Source organism: Eubalaena glacialis, chromosome 5 (assembly GCF_028564815.1).
Source record: "Eubalaena glacialis isolate mEubGla1 chromosome 5, mEubGla1.1.hap2.+ XY, whole genome shotgun sequence".
In the NCBI taxonomy this organism is placed as follows: Eukaryota; Metazoa; Chordata; class Mammalia; order Artiodactyla; family Balaenidae; genus Eubalaena; species Eubalaena glacialis.
Genome location: NC_083720.1, coordinates 24128548 through 24144359, shown reverse-complemented (window position 1 = coordinate 24144359; position 15812 = coordinate 24128548).

Sequence of the window (15812 nt, the reverse complement as noted above, 5' to 3'; positions counted from 1 at the left end):
GCTTTCATGTGTGCCCTTCTGGCTTTTCTTTAGAATATCTATGAATTGTGCCAATTACAAATAATTTAGTTGGAATTAACTAATGAATATGTTGTCCAAGTATACAGAATTCTCTTTTTTTTCCTTACTCTGTTTCTATTAGAGGCCTGATAGGACCCCTAGATCTGTTTATTTTTAATTTATTTTTAATTTTAAAAATCATAGTCAACGATTTTTAACTGTACAGTTTAGTAGTGTTAACTCTATTTACATTGTTGTGCAACAGGCCTCTAGAACTTTTCATCTTGCGAAACTGAAATTCTGTATCTGTTGAACGTTCCCCCATTCCTCCTCCACTCCCCACCACCAAGCCCCTGGCAACCACCATTATGCTTTCTGCTTCTATAAGTTTGGTTGATATACTGGAACCATACAGTATTTTTTGTGACTGCTTATTTCACTTAGTATTATATCTTCAAATTTCATCCATGTTGTAGCATATGACAGGCTTTCCTTTTTTATAAGGAAGAGAAATATTCCACATGTGTATGTGTATGTACCACATTTTCTTATTCATTTATTCATTGGTGGACCTATGGGTTGCTTCCAGCTTTTGGCTATTGTGAATAATGCTGCCCACCCTAAATCCAAGATGATCTCATTTTGAGGTTCTTACCTTAATTACACCTGCAAAGATCCTATTTCCAAATAAAGTCACATTCACGAGTACCAGAGGTAAGGACTTGGGCATGTCTTTTTGTGACCACTAATAAACCACTACCAACATCGTGTCAGAACTGTAATATAAGAAGTTAACATAATGTCAGCCTAGAATAAGTGAAACCTTCAGAACTTGGCAAAGGCAAACTCAAAATCTTGCTGGGACAATTCGGGATGGTGGGAAATTCAATGGAAAAGAACATGAATTTATAGTTATTAACTGTGTGAGAGAAAGAAAAAGACAATCTTCACAACTTAAATAAGAAAAATACTGTTTAAAATATTTAGATTAAAAAAAACCACATTCTACTGCTGAAGCATATCCTCTTCCAAATGTCCATTGAGGCAAATCAGAACAGGGCACATTCCTCTCTTGATTTTCTTTCTCACCATCTCTCTGTCATTACCATTCCCTGTTCTCTTTCTTCTCTCTCTCTTTCATCTCCCCATCCTCCTTTTTCTCCTCTTCCTCTTTTCTTATTTCTGTTCTTTCTTAATTTCCATAAATGCAAGCAATAATATAAGATTAGGACTAGATGATTAATGACCTACTGGCTATTTTCTATGAAAGAGTAGTATATGATTCTAACAGTTGGTTTTGTTCCTTTCCTTTCTCTTAGAAATACAGTGTTTCAAGATGACAGTTCTCCTGAGAAAATACTGCTATATAATATCTTACTGGCATCAAAAGAAGTAAATTGTAACTTTATTTTTAAATAGAAATTTAACCTTGTCTCAATATACTAAGCTTTTCCATGACTTTCTCTGTTATGTTTTGATCACTGTCTTTCCTCTATGTATCTTTGGTACAATACCTTTGTGTTCGAACTTAGGCATTTCATGAAACTGGTCCTTTGTATTTTAATGTATTTTTTCTTTGGCTTTAAGCAAGGACTTATTTTCCTGAGACACAAAAATGGTGTCTTCACTCAATTTTTTACCTTGTAGCTATTTACAGATTTATAGTCCAGTGAGTTCAGTTTTTATTCTACAGTTTCTGTCTTGAGTTTTCATAAATTTAACATTCCATTATGTTCAAAAATGGACACACACAAATTCTCTAATCTTACTGCACAAGTTATAACAAATCTGTTGAAAAGAAATTAAGAAAAAATAAATGTATGACTTTGACTTGTAGCAAATATTATTAAAAACTCTACACATCAGAATTCTTTCAGAAAGTTGGATATAAGACTTCTCAAGGAAACTCCCTGGTCTCTGCATCACAGCCACTGTATCCCTGGAGTTAACCCTTGAGCCAGTGCCTTCCAGATCCTCCAACTAAACAATTGTTTGTCCAAATTTTTTTTTCTCTTTAAAATAGCTAGAAAGGTTTTGTTATTTACTACCAATTATATTTTGATCTAATATCTAGTACCAGAAGTGATTTGGGGCAATAAGTCTTCTAAATCTATTTATCCAAAATTAGAATTTATCCACTCCAAAAAATGTTTGGAGGTAGCAAAGCTATGCAGTTACCACTGAAAAATGAGGCCTGGAGAGTAAATAACAGGCAGTGCAAACCTTATTTAAATCATTGCCTTGTCCATTTGAAATAATGCGCATTATAAGGCATGGGTCTAATACACTGGAATGTAACAAAATAAAAAATGATATGGGGTTAAATGGCTGCTTTACTTCCAATAAATACCAAAATCAGATACAGAATTTAATTTTGTGGACTGCTGAGTCACAAAATAGATCGAATTCATAGCCACACCAGTCTATTATGGGGAAGTAAGAGCAGTAGATTGGGAAAGAGTGGGGTGTTCTTGACAAGCAGAAGCAATGTTCCTTCCTGTCATATGAGGTTGGTCCTGTTTTCCATGAGGATCGTTGGGACATCACATGGAGTAGTTTCTTTGCAAGGTGATATCAATTTTCCTTATGATTCCTGACTAAAAACTATAATCAGAATGAGTTATGCTCCAGGAGTAAATTACTAAATCAAGCCTAAGAACAAAAGAGTTACATGCCAAAGGGATTATAAGATTTTGCTTATTTACATTGGTGATCCTGAAATGGGGGACAGATGCTGATGGTACCAAATAAGGGATGAAAGAATATAAATAGGTATTTTCTTATGTATTTATTACATATTTGAGTGGAGCACAAAGTTAAAAAAAAAAAAAATGGTATATGGCTGAGCCAGACTGGGAAGAAAGCTGACGTGCTACTTGACACCTAAGACCAATCACATTCAATATTGAAGTCAAGCAGGTTCTCAGAAGCACAAGTAACTTGTGTGAATAAATGGTTCTTACTCCCAGGGTGTTTCTTTTATGCCATTAACAGTTCCTTAGTCCACTTAAGTCTTCACAGAGACTTCAATATGATAAGGTTAATGGTTTACAGTTGTTTTTTCATGATGTGATGACACCTACCGGAAATAAACTGCCATAGCCCCATTGAGTTATCCTCAACAGACATTAAGGAAAGAAAACTCCACAGTGGGCAGCACTTGGAGTGGTATATCTGTTTTGTTTTGTTGATTGTTTGCTTTGTTTTGTTTTTATTCTGCCTTTGAGGAATTTCCAGCCTGAATCATAGATCTGTACTCTTAGCACAGACTATTGGGGCACACATATAGATGTTCACAGATTTGAAAAGAACAGTAGATTGATGACAAGTAAATGAAGGAAAAATTATGTAGATGAACCACCCAGAATGGACTTTGAGTCTGTTCCATGTGAATGCTCACCAAAAACAGAAGATTGTCAAAAATCAGGTAGATATGGTAACCCAACTTATGGATGTCCATCAGCCTTTTCTCTGAGTGATCTCATTACTCAGTGGGCTTACAATTTAAAAAGTGATATTAGAAATAAAGATCATGTCTGGGTTCAACAACGTGGGCTTTCTTTCAACCAGGCTGATCTGATTAATGCCAGTACTTAGTAATTAGCAGGATAGAAAAATGCTGAGCGCTAATGTGGCACTACCATAGGACATAGACTGGGAAGAAGAAAGAGCCTAAAAACCAAGATTGTATGTGTGTATATTCTGATGAAGGTAAAGACCTTGAACCTTTTAATTCTACCAAGCCTTTGCCAATAGAAGCAGCTCTTCCTCCCTTGTCTGAGGTGATTACTTTACTCTTGCCTGAAGAAAGGGTAATAGCCTCCTCTAAGGTAGTTTTCAGACAGGAGACTGCTGATTCAACTCATTCCCTCACCATGCAAGCCCAGGGGATTCAGGTACTAGGTCTGACTCAGCCAGACTTACCATACTCATCAAAAGAATTGCAAAATTTAGCTAATAATGTAGACAAATTATGGGGAATATGTATGGCAGTGAATTCTTAGTGTGTTGGATCAAGGTGAAAAAAAAAATAATCTTGGATCAACCTAAATTTGTTGACACCATGTACTAAACAGAAATTCTGTATTCCATGTATTAGAATTAAATAGAAATGCCTGAATCACTTTGACTGGATGATTGCCTGAATCCTAGAACCAAAAGTAGTCTATACTAAATAAAGATGATGTGACAGAGCTTCCTTGCTATAGTGTAGAAGAAGCCATCCAAAGGCATATGTAGATAGGAAGGCTAGAGTGTATCATGTAACAACTGCTCACATACCACTAAAATATATATTTCCCTTTCTTGTGATCATACTTCTCCCAGTGCCTCTATCCACGAATTTAACTTTTTTGATTATCATGTTAATCAGCACTGACTGATTCTGATTAAGAAATGTTTATGATTTAAAAAAAGTCATTTTGAATCAACATTCAGACAGTGGTCTTAAGCTGATGGAATTCATTAGTATAACCACATATTCCCCACCAATAAACAACTGGCCTGATGTGGGTGACATGGACCGCTAAATACGTGTTACATGAAATGACAGACATTGAAAGATTGAGGTTCAGACTCACAGGATACATTGTATTTATACCAAATTCCTATTGCTTTGGAAAACTAATTCTAGTTCCACTATCTAAAAGCATATTAAAATTTAAAGGCTTTTCTTTTTTTCAGAATCCAACTTCTGTTAGCTATTAGATGTTATTAATTTATTATGGAAGAAATGGAGATTGTTACTCTATTTTATATAGTATAGTGATCATATTTAAATCTTTCTCTGTAGTTTGAAAGTGTTTCTACCTACTTTAGCTAAGACAAAATTCAGCATCATAAATAACTTACAAAGGAACAAAATGATGTTCAGAGTAGTTCTATCATACACCTAAGTCATTTAGCAGATGATCAGAGGCTTTTTTGCTTTAATAAAAATATATAAGTCCCCATATTCAAACTTTTAAATTCTATCAAGTATATTCACACATGTAATGAGAAAAAGTGATTAAAAGTCCATAATTTATTCTTCAAGAGTTGTATATATTTTAAATTCAAAAGTGTTTTTATTCATTATTCAGATAGAATAATAATTTTTACCATAATTTTGAGTACATCACTCTTCTTTATATAATCATTAATGGAACAAAGAAGAGATTTTCCCTGTAGCAAATTAGGTTATGTTATGTCAGTGCTATGCTTTTCTCTAAAATATCTGGTCTTAGTTATTTTGGAAAATAAATACTCAGAAGAAATACATCCAACTAGATGAACTATTGACCTCTTCTACTATGGAAATTCCTATATATCTTTGTTGTATTATTACTTTTATTATTTTCATTCTTTGATGTCTAAGGGAACACTAAATTGTCACAGTCTCTGTTAACAAAATAAAGGTGAGTAGGTAAAGACATCAAGCAGAGATTGGTGCTACACAAAGTTGGCGTGTATGATAATTATTTTTCCCCCATCAGAATTAATTGTTGCCATATTTAGAGAGAAACTGGTATAGAAAAATGCCCATGAAAAAAAGTCATCAAGATTCAGTAATTCAGTGAGTTCCTCAATGTAAAGAAACCAGATAATTCTTTGTAGGACTCTCCACCGCTTTTATATTACCTGGTCCATAATAGATGACTGACAGATGTTTCTCAAAACTTTATGACAGCTATATTTTGCAAAATGTGGTTCCCCTCTCCATATTTGTGACCACATAAATAAAATTAACAATTGATTAATATGATTAATTTTTACTAGATTCAAACAACAGTTCCCAGCATGCAATAAGCATTGAATAATTCACCAATGAAAACAACTCTTAAAATTCATGCAGGTATACCACTTCACTACATTGTCCCATACTGAAGCAAAAATTTTCATTAACTATTCTAATTAATCTAAAATATTTCACATGACCAGCATCCCACTCATTGCTGCAGATTATGAAATACACCAAAAGGTAAAGAGATGTTAGGCTCAAACTGCAAACATTTATTCTTCCAAATGTGTGATTATATATTTAAAATCAGCTAAGGGAATAAAATTAAGGATGCATCCTAAAATACAGGAGTTCTCTTATGAAATGGAATTTCAGCGATATAAAAACTAATGAGATGCGCAATGACTCCTCTGTCATTTTTAGACATGCCTTAATAACATGGAAATATTAAGGTAGAAAAACATTAGGGTATAATTAGGAAACAATTTCATTTTAAGACGGCCACTAAACATAAAGAAGAATGTTATTAGTAGTGTAATGCTATGCAGAATACCTTTCATTTATATGACACAATTTGGCTGTGCCTATCACTTTGATATGTATTACAGCAGATAGTTTAGGCATTTATAATTATCAGTGCAAATTTGTAAAGTAAGGAATGAAAGTTAGTTGTTAGATGGGGAATAATAAAATATGGGAATAAAAAGTTTTCTATAAAATAAAAGTTCATTAGGGAGTTTTGGGGTTGGTTTTAATTTATCTTAGTTATAAAGTAAACACAATGATTTTTTTTATAACGTCTTTATTGGAGTATAATTGCTTTACAATGGTATGTTAGCTATTCATATACATATATCCCCATATCTCCTCCCCCTTGTATACTTAACAAAGGAAATAGGAGAAATCTTGATAAATTTTATAAAATAATAGGTAGTATGGTGGCTATTTGTGTTTCATTTTTCCCTTACGTATCAGAAAATTGGAGATACTCTGTACCGTGTTTGTAACACTTTAGCAGATACTCTTATTTAGAGATTGAATCTATTTTGATCTAGAATATGCCAACAATTAAACATGTGTGTCTTCTAAAATCTGACAGCAACACAGAACAATTGGTCAAATACATTTATTTCATCGGAAACCATTCAGTCAGGTGTATTTGTTAAATCATGTAGAAAAATCAAGTAATATAATCCATGCTTTAATTTCATTTAAAAAACATTTTATGAATTTTATAAAAAATAAATTTAAAGTTTTAAGTTGCTAGTTTACAATTAAATTTAGGTTCACAGTAGATATTTCTCATAGCTACCATTTGCTTGGTCATGAATTCCTAAATGTAAAACTAAAAAGAGGGACAGGCGTAGAGGTTTAGCATATGCCTTAAGACTCTGTTTTATACATTCTCTTAACCTCCAAAAAGAAAAAGGAATTCAGTAAGAACCTATATAGTGTTTTGCATAACAAGAGCTTAAATTTAAAAAATGATTATAAAGGGATATTTGGCAATTGAACAAGCAGTTCATTTAAACCCAATATATCTATGCTTATATTAACTAAGAAAAATATACATCAGTTCGTACAAGAAAGTTTCTATACTCTCTTTTTCATAGGCCATACAAAGAGAATATGTTTTGAGGGCTAAATCTCTGGAAAACATCTGCATCCTATTTGCTTCTATAAACATACCATAGTGATCTACCTCTTCCCTTTTCTTCTCACACATACCTAAAACCTATGTTCCCTCCCCCAATGCACACCTTTTCCTACCAATCCACTCAGTAATTTCCCAATACCAGATCTGGCTAAATATTTTAGGTAACATAGATTAACTGTAATAGCTAAAACTAGCTATACTAGTTATACATAGTGCACATAGATAAAGTAGACCTTAAAATAGAGACTGTAATAAGAGAAAAAGAAGTGTTACATAATGATAAAGGAGTCAATTCAATGAGAAGATATAACATTTGTAAATATTTATACACTAAACATAGGAGTACCTAAATATACAAAGCAAATATTAACAGGCCTAATGGGAGAAATAGACACCAATACAATAATAGTAGGGAATTTTGATACCCCACTTACATTAATGGGTTATGTCAGTAGGATTTTAATACCCCATTTACATCCAGACAGAAAATCTATACAGAAACATTGGCATTAAATGACACATTAGACCAGATAGACTTAGCAGATATTTATAGAACACTCCATCCAAAAGCAACAGAATATACATTCTTCTCAAGAGCACATGGGACATTTTCCAAGACAGAATATACATTTGGCCACAAAACAAATCTTAAACTTAAGAGGAATGAAATCACATCAAGCATTTTTTTTCAAATCACAATTGTATGAGACTAGATATTAATTACTCAAAGAAAACTGAAAAGTTCACAAATATGTGGAAATTGAACTACATACTACTGAACAACCAATGGGTCAAAGAAGAAGTCAAATGAGAAATGAAAAAGTACCTTGGGACAAATGCAAATGGACATTTAACAATCAAAATTTATGGCATGCTGCAAAAACAATTGTAAGAAGAAATTTATAGTGATAAATGGCTATCTCAAGGAACAAGAAAAGTCTCAAACAACCTAACTTTACAACTCAAAGAACTAGAAAAAGAAGAATGAAACCTAAAGTTAGTAGAAGGAAGGAAATAACAAAAAAGTGATACCAAAAAAATGAAGTAGAGACTAAAAATACAATAGAAAAAAAAAATCAAGGCAACTAAGAGCTGGTTCTTTGAAAAGATAAACAAAATTAACACACCTTTAGATAGACTCACTAAGAAAAAAAGAGAGAGGACTGAAATAAATTCAGAAATGAAAGAGGAGATATTACAACTGATACCACAGAAATAAAAAGGACTATAACACTTCTATGAGCAATGATATGCCAACAAATTGGACAACCGAGAAGAAATAAATTCTTAGAAATATACAACAAATAGATACAACCTACCAAGACTGACTTAAGAAGAAACAGAAAATCTGAACAGACCAATTATTAGTAAGAAGACTAAAGGAGTAATCAAAAACCTCCAACAAACAAAAGTCCAGGACCAGACAGCTTCACTGGTGAATTCTACCAAAAATTCAAAGAAGAATTAATGCTAATCCTTCTCAAACTCTTCCAAAAAATAGAAAAGGAAGGAACCCTTCCAAACGCATTTTACACAGCCAGTATCACCCTGATACCAAAACCAGACAAGGATGCCACAGAAAAGAAAATTACAGGCCGATATCCCTGATGAACACAGATGCAAAAATCCTCAACAAAATGTTAGTAAACCAAATTCAACAATACATTAAAAGACTTATATGCCATGATCAAGTGTGATTTATCCCAGGAATGCAAGAATGGTTCAACATCCATAAATCAGTCAATATGATAAACCATATTAACAAGACAGAAAATAAAAATCATATGATCAATTCACTACATGCAGAAAAATCATTTGACAAAATTCAACATCTATTGATGATAAAAACTCTCAATAAAGCGGGTATAGAGGAATATACTTCAACATAATAAAGGCCATATATGACAAGCCTATAGCTAACAGTCATACTTAACTGTGAAAAGCTAAGAGCTTTTCCTCTAAGATCAGAAAAACACAAGGTGCCCGCTATCACCATTTTTATTCAATATAGTATTGGAAGTCCTACCATGACAATCAGATAAGAAAAAGAGATAAAAGGCAACCAAACTGAGAAGGAAGAAATAAAACATTCACTATTTGCAGATGTCATGACATATCTATAGAAAACCATAAAGGTTTCACTGAAAAAGTATTGCAGCTAATAAATGAATTCAGTAAAGTTGCATGATATAAAAGAAATATACAGAAATCTATTGCATTTCTATACACTAATAAGTAACTTTCTGAAAGAGAAATTAAGAAAATAATCCCATTTACAATTGCATCAAAAAGAACAAAATACCTCAGAATAAATTTAACCACAAAGGTAAAAGACCTGGACCCCCCAGACTATAGCACTTTGATGAAAGAAGTTGAAGAAGACACACATAATTGGAAAGGTAGTCCTTGCTCATGGATTGTAAAATTGATACTGTTAAAATGTGCATACTACCCAAAGTAATATACAGATTCAATGCAATGCCTATGAAAATACCAATGGCATTTTTCACAGAAATAGAAAAAACATTCCTAAAATTTGTATGGGACTATAAAAGACTCCAAATAGTCAAAGTAATATTGAGAAAGACAAAAAAAGCTGGAGGTATCATGCTCCTTGAGTTCTAATTATATTATAAAGCTTTAGTAATTAAAACAATATGGTATTAGCATAAAAACTGACTCATAGATAAATGGAATAGAATAGAAAGCCCAGAAATAAACTCATATATATGGTCCATTAATTTATGACAAAGGAACCAAGAATCTACAAAGGAGAAAGGACAGTCAATAAATAATGTTCAATAAATGATATTTGGAAAACTGGACAGCCACATGCAAAAGTTTAAACTGGACCACTTTCTTATACCATATAAAAAAATTAACTCCAAATGGATTAAAGGCTTGAACATAAGATGTGAAACTTTCAGACTCCTTATAAGAAAAAAATAGGCAGTAAGGTCCTTGACATAGGTCTTGGTGATAGGACTTTTTGAATCTGATACCAAAAGGAAAAGCAACAAATACAAAAATAAACAATTGAGACTACATTAAATGAAAAAAGTCTCTGTGCAGCAAAGGAAACTATCAAGAAAATGAAAAGGCAACCTACTGAATGGGAGAAAATATTTGCAAATTATATATCTGATAAGGGACTAATATCCAAAATATATAATGAACTCATACAACTTGATAGCAAAAATAAAAAGAATTCAATTTAAAAAATAGGCAGAATGTCTGAATAGATATTTTCCAAAGAAGATATATATATATGATCAACATGTACATAAAAACATGCTCTACATCATTAATCATCAGGGAAATACAAGTCAAAACCACAGAGAGATATCACCTCACACCTGTTAGGAGGCTATTATGAAAAAGATAAGAAATAACAAATGTTGTTAGAATTTGGACAAAAGGGAACCTTGTGCACTGTTAGTGGGAATATAAATTGGTATAACCATTATGGAAAACAGTATGGAGGTTCCTCAAATATTAAAATTAGAACTGACATATGATCTAGCAGTTTAACTTCTGAGTAATTATCCAAAGAAAACAAAAACATTAATTCGAAAAGACATATGCACCTCTAGGTTCATTGCACCTCTATTTACAGTAGCCAAAATATGGAAACAATTTGTGCATCCATAGATGGATGAATGGATAAAGATGTGGTACAAATATACAATAAAATGTTATTCAGCCATAAAAGTAAAATCATGTCATTTGTGAAAACGTGAATGGACCTCAAAGGCATTATGCCAAATGAAATAAGTCAGATGGAGAAAGACAAATACTGTATTATCTCTCCTATATGTAGAATCTAAAACAAACAAACAAACAAACCAACAAACCAAGCTCATATATACATAGAAGAGATTGGTGTTTTCCAAAGTTGGGGATAGGGGATGAGAAATGGGTCAACTGTTTTTGCTTTTTGTTTTTTTAGTTTAAATAAATTATTTTTTAAAAAAACCCTACTAAAATATTCTTAAAATACCTTTTATTTGTTGTTATTTAATTCTCCTGAATAATTTTGTCAGTGTTTCACATTTTGGTAATTTAAATGCCTAACAATTCTAACTTTCATTTAAAACTTCTCAAACTTGATTAATCTAAATTTCAGACAACCTTTTTCCGTTTCTTTAATTTCCCACACTCCAATTAGATTTCTCGGTGGCCTCTGGCCATGACCTATGTATTTGTTCTCCAAGCCTTGGATTATGCTATTTATCTGACAAGAAAATTCTCTTAATTACAAAGATAGACTAATTAAACAATCTCCCTTTGAATTTCTACAGAACTCTTTTTATGTACAACTAATGTGACACATAATTTACTGTTTGGTACAACTGATTTTCTTTTTAAGCATATAAGATTTATTTTTAAATTGGATTTTAAATAAATCAGAGAGAGAAAGGAAATCTTATGTTTACCCACATTAAATATACCATAGGTTTTGTACAAAATATAAGTACTTATATTTTTCCATGAAAACCTTTCAGTACACTTTATTACATATCTCGAAATTATTTCTTCCTTTTTACTAATGTTCATGTCCCTAGGAACCAGTGACTTCTGAAAAGTGTTTCTCATGAGAAATGCTAAAAGTACAGATTAAACAGTTTTTACTTACTTTCATCTTTCCAAATCAATAAGAAATACTGAAACCAAAACTGGAATGTTAGAGCTCCAAATAATTATTTTAAACTTATGACAATCAAAATTTATGTTTTTCTTAGATATAATAATTTTCTTATACTTCATGTTGCATGTATTGATAGATTCTAAAAATTATACCAGTTCTCCATACTTCCCTGTTATTATATGAATTACAATGTCACTTTTCTTGAATCTTTGCTGGCCCTGTGACTGGCTTTGGCCCATAGCAGGCAGCAGGAGTGACAGCATAGCATTTGTGGTCCAGGCCTCAACAGGCATTGCCACTGCCTTGTGAACAAGCCTGGGCTAGATGGCCAGAGGATGGGAGACTATGGGAAACTAAGCCATGCCATTCCAACCAGGCCATCCAAAACCAGCCAAACCACAGTGAGCAAGCCAACCCGAGTGGGGCCTGCAAAGATCAGCAGAACCCTGGAGTAAAATGAACTGGGGAGCTCCTGCAAGGAGCAGAACTGAATCTTAATGAAGGAACATACATTACCTGAAGGTGGAAGGATCTGGCAACATTTGCCCAGTGGGATTTCCGAATTGAAACTAGTGACTGCTGAAAAAGAAAGAAGGAAAGAAAAAGAAAGAAAGAAGGAAAGAAGGAAAGAAAGAAAGAAAGAAAGAAAGAAAGAAAGAAAGAAAGAAAGAAAGAAAGAAAGAAAGAAAGAAAGAAAGAAAGAAAGAAAGAAAGAAAGAAAGAAAGAAAGAAAGAAAGAAAGAAAGAAAGAAAGGAAGGAAGGAAGGAAGGAGGGAAGGAAGGAAGGAGGGAGGGAGGGAAGGAAGGAAGGAAGGAGGGAAGGAAGGAAGGAGGGAAGGAAGGGAGAGAGAGAGAGAGAGAGGGAGGGAGGAAGGAAGGGAGGAAGAAAGAAAGAAAGAAACTAGTGACTGCTGAGTGTTTTATTTTCAACCCCTTTCAAATGAGACACCCCACCTAAAGCCTTAAGCACAATGTTAGAATAACAATCCATATTAGCAAGTGTTCTTTGTCATACAGTTATTCTAAAATAGCATTTGTTCACGAGTTCCTGGTTAGATGTCCTATACCCAATCCCTGTGTCACTTGAACAGCTTTTGATATTTATTTCTTTACCTTCTATTTTTCCAAGGAACAATATTTCTGTTTATTCAATTCTTCTTTGTAAGATTTATTTTCCTACCTTCATCATCCTATATATCTTCTTCTGGACACAATACATCGGTCATTGTCTCTCTTAAAATACAGTGCCCAGAACAAAAAGTCACTCCAGATATGCTCTGATAGGAGTACAGAATTCAAAGGGAACTATTTCTTTCCTTTTCTTTTTTCAGCCATGATATACTGATGGCTTACTGAACTTGTTTTTTCATGAATCATAATCAGGCCAAGGTTCTCACTCATAGTTATCTTCAGTTGCTGTGCAAACAGACTAGGATAGGAGTTTCTAGTTGTCCATACACAGTCCCACTATTTTATTTTTGTAACAGGTTCCAGACTGAATAGAACTTTTAAAAATTCTGCTTCTATAACCATACTCTTTTGCTTTACTTGGTGGTAAAGGATGATAAACTAGGTATTTTGGCCTTTAAAGTATTTAATGAGTATGGGGTCAAGTCTGAGTCCTGAGCCACAGCACTGGAGACACCCCAAGAGACCAACATTCATACATCTACTGGTACACTTTGGATATGGTTGTTGTAACAGGTGTTAATTATCTAGCCCAGCTGAGATCTACTTCACATTTCTACCTCCGAGACAAATAATTTCTTGAAAAACTTTGCCAAACATCTGACAGAAGTAGATACACAATGTTTACATTATGTCCCCAAATTTATAATCTAATACACTATTATAAAAAGAACTAGGACTCCCCTGGTGGTGCAGTGGTTAAGAATCCACCTGCCAATGCAGGGGACACAGGTTCGATCCCTGGTCCGGGAAGATCCCACATGCCGCGGAGCAACAAAGCTCGTGCTCCACAACTACTGAACCTGCGCTCTGGAGTCCTCAAGTCACAACTACTGAAGCCCGCACACTCTAGGGCCCGTGTGCCACAACTACTGAGCCCACATGCTGCAATTACTGAAGCCCACGCACCTAGAGCCCGTGCTCCGCAACAAGAGAAGCCACTGCAATGAGAAGCCTGCGCACCGCAACGAAAAGTAGCCCCTGCTCGCCACAACTAGAGAGAGCCCAAGTGCAGCAACGAAGACCCAACGCAGCCAAAAAAAAAAATTAAATTTAAAAAAAAGAACTAGATTAATTTCACAGGACTAACTTTTATTCATAGCAAATCTATAATTATAATCCATTGCTAACCAATATATTGCCAACGGGTTCATAATCATTAGGTTAAACATGGCACACAGACTCATAAAATGGGAATCTATGGTCATCCAGACAATGAATGATCTGTGTCTGGTGTGGCAAATACTATTTACTCCCCTTTTTCTTAACTATAACTAACCTCATTTTACAACCTCTCTTGTGGTTAAACATTGTTATATGATTGAGTTTTAACCTGTGAAATGTGAGTGGAAGTGAGGTCTGCTGTGTAACAGCATTCTCTTAGAAGGAGAATGTGTCCCTTTCTCTCCCTCAATTCTGGGAGGGGATGATGATTAACATGGCCCTTGGAATGGCAGAGCCACATCACAGAGGCACCCTGCCCATGAATCACCACACTGAGAACAATAATCTGCCTGTGAGAAACATCTGCTTTTAGAGAGAGATGGTGATGATGTGTGTACGTGCGTGTGCATGAGTAGGAGGCGGGGTGCTTGAGTCATTATTTAATTTGGAGCTACTATTACAGAAATGAATTTAACTAAAGTAATACCATTTGAATACTTTATATATATTCACTACCAAGAGATTTGTGGCTCATGCTTAAGGAATTTATTGATAAAATTCTTAATTCCTATAGGGTACACATTTAATCAAAGCAAAGCCCTGAATATGAGGAAAAAAATTCTTTGCCATTCTGAAATATTTCCACATCGTGATTTTCTAACATTGTTTCTTCTTTCACAAGTCAACCCTTTGTATAAAGTTATGCTTAGCTTCCTGTGTGGTGATCCAGGGCCTCGCTTAGCAATGACTTGCATGTTTAGGTAGAAGGGAAGCGGTGAGACCAGGTTCCGAACCCACAGTTCACACTATCCTCCAATTCCATACGTAGGGGCAATGTTTTATGCCTCAGTGAAGCTACAGATAATTTATGCTACCCTGTGAAATAGGTCATGGCACTTTGGAGCTTATGTCAGCCTTCTCTGGGCAGTGTGGAAGATGGCCTGTGGGGTGCTGACTCCACTCCCCTCCTACACACACAATGCTCCTGACTATACCCCAAACCAGAGAACAACTCCCTGGGGCCGTCCAAGGTCAGAGAGGCGCCATCTCTACTGTGTGTGAGTATGTGAGAGAGAGAGAGACAAATAGAGACAGAGAGAGAGAAATTAGCATGAGGAATTGGCTCAAAATCCCATGATCTGCAGTTGACAAGCTGGATACCCAGGAGAGTTGATGGTGTCGTTTCAGTGTGAAAGCCCGTAGGCTCAAGACCCAGGAAGAGCCAATGTTTCAGTTGAGTTTGAAAGCAGGAAACTATCAGTGTCCCAGCTTGAAGTCAGTTGGGTAGGAGGAATTCCCTCTTATCAGGGGAGGTTCAGTCTTGTTCTATTCAGATCTTCAACTGATTGGATGAGGTCCACTCATATTAGGAAGAGCAATCTGCTTTACTCAGTATACTCAGTGGTTTCTCGAGATGGAAACTACTGGCAAAGATG